The sequence below is a fragment of the Pteropus vampyrus genome, unplaced genomic scaffold, assembly GCF_000151845.1.
Source record: "Pteropus vampyrus isolate Shadow unplaced genomic scaffold, Pvam_2.0 Scaffold105, whole genome shotgun sequence".
Taxonomy (NCBI): domain Eukaryota; kingdom Metazoa; phylum Chordata; class Mammalia; order Chiroptera; family Pteropodidae; genus Pteropus; species Pteropus vampyrus.
Genome location: NW_011888886.1, coordinates 528,366 through 530,916, shown reverse-complemented (window position 1 = coordinate 530,916; position 2,551 = coordinate 528,366).

The following is a 2,551-nucleotide window of genomic DNA, read 5'->3' as shown; positions in this document are numbered from 1 at the left end:
GGTGCAATTGGTCTATAATTGTCCTTGCCCAAGTGTTGGAACTAAGGTTATACCCACCTCATAAAACAAGTTCAGAGGAGCTCTCATTTTCTAAAGAGTTTCTTTAATTTTTGTGCCATCTTTTACTTTGTGGAAAGATATACCTATATATTTATTATTTGTGAATCATTAACCTTCCATCTGGAATAATTTTCATTTGCCTGAAGAACATCTTTAATATCTACTTTGTTTCAGGCTTGCTAGTGATAAATTGTTCCCAATGTAGTTTGCCTAAAAATTTCTTCATTTGCTCCTCATTCTAGAAGGATAATTTTCAGACGGTATAAAATTCTTTGTTGGGAGTTATTTCTTTTAGTCCTTAAAGATATCATTCTAATTGTTCTGGTTTCTATTTTTTTTTTTCTAAAAAGCCAACTGTCTGTCCAATCTTTAAATCATTTGATGGTAGTCTTTCTTTCTCTCTCTCTCTTTTTTTCCTCTAGCTGTTTTTAAAAGTTTCTCTTTGACTTAGTCTTCTGGCATTTTTCCCATGATGACGATCAGGCTATACTTTTTATTTATCTTGCTTGAGGGTATTAGAGATTTTTCGAATCTCTTGTTTAAAGCCTTTGGTTAGTTTTGAAAAATTCCCACGAGTTATCTCCTCAAATATTGATTTTGTTACTTATTCTCTTTCCTCTCCTTCTGGAATTCTAACTTCATGGATTAATCCAATTTTCATTGTGTCCAAAGTGTTCCTGTGTTCAGTAATTTTCTCTTCATTATGCCTAATCAGCTGTTAGTCACATTTATTGAGCTTGTAATTTTGGTTATTATCTTTTTAAGTTTTAAAATTTCTATTTTTAAAAAATTTGTTATACGTCATCTTTATTGTATTTAAGTTCTCCAGAATTCTCAATCTTATTTTTTTTGTGTGTATTTGTTTGTTTGTTTGGACTCTTTTGAACATAGTAATCAAAATTATTTTAAAATATGTGTCTGGTTACTATCCAGAAGCTCTGTAGAGTTTATAATTGTTTTATCTTCTCCTGCCTTTGTTTCGTATACATGTTGTATCTCTTCATGTGCCATTGTCTTAGTCTGAAAGGTTGCTTGTATAAATTTCTAAATGTGACATTCTCTTCCTGGAGAATTTTTATGTGTAGTGCATCCTTATTCTTATGGTAAACTTTCCCGGATCCTAACCAAATGACCAGGCAGGTTCCACTCAGCTGGTCCTGGATGTCACAGTCACAGTGTTCCTATGTGACAGTCAGGGGGCACTGCGCAGTTTCTTATCCTCACAGACACCTTTTCCAGTACTGGCCAAACTCCTGAAGGAAAAGTGATCTAAACTTGAACTTACCCCTCTGTATATCTGTCTTCTCCAAAATCTTGACTCAGAAATGTTAATTTCTTATCAATTTTCCAATGAGACTAAGCAATTTCTTCTTTTTAAATATCATTTCTAGCTTTCCTAGTATTTTTTTTTTTCACAGTGAGGAGGTCAGTTTAAATGACCAAATCTGCCATTACTGGGAAGAAAAGTCAAAGAGTGTTTTCATCAGTATCATGGGTGGTTTTCAAGATGTCAATTGTCTAAGATGCTTCAGAAACACCCTCTCTCCTTATGTGAACGCAGTGTGAGTGGCGGGGAGCCCTAAGTCTTTATCCTTAGGGATGGCCCCGCAGCGTGACTCCTACGTGTCCGCGTTCGTGTGTTAATTAGTTCAAAGGGCTTTTATTCGCTTGGGTCCATGTGGGTAGTCAGGTTATTCCTACTGTTAGAATATGGTTGCTTTTGTCTCATATTAACTTTGACGCAAGGTACCAGTGGCATGCAAGGTAGAGAGCGGGAATCTATCCAGTCGAGAGCTTGGACAATAACGGTGCTCTGTGCTCGAATGCTAACAAACACCCACGCGTGTGACCAGATTTGGCCTAGTGACGCGTCTTCTTTATAATGCTTAGAGAGGTTATAGAAACAGAGACAATGCTCGCCTGTCTGTCTGAACCACAAAAAAGGACCTCATATGTGTACGTGTCTGAATTGGTAAGCTTGCGACAGTTAAAGGTACTAGAGTAAGTAGTTTGTAAGTGACAGTCAACTATCTGGAAATAGTAAAACGAAGTCTAAAACATGCAAGATTCTTCTTCATAATCCATATATGTAAAAGAGCAAGGTGGACGCACAGGTGGGAATCAGGAGGCCTGTGACAGGAGAGGACTCCAGCTGGGGTCAAGGCTGAGGATTCTCATCAACAGCCACAGAAATCTTATGGAATCTATAAAAATGAAGCAAATCACTAAAGGAAGAGGTAAAGTGGGGATGAAAAGACACAGACCTATTCAGATGGAGATGGTAGGACGGATGATGATCCGAGGGAGGTAGGTAAGATGATCTGAGATGCTGGCTCCATGGTGTCTGCCCAGTACAATCCCTCCCTTCAGTGCGGGGAGGGCTGTGGTTATGATTGGATGTCGCTCCAACAATTAGATTATGCTACATGGCAAAGGGGAAGGCATTTTACCGATGTAATAAGTAAAGTTCCAAATTGGTTGGTTTTGAGTT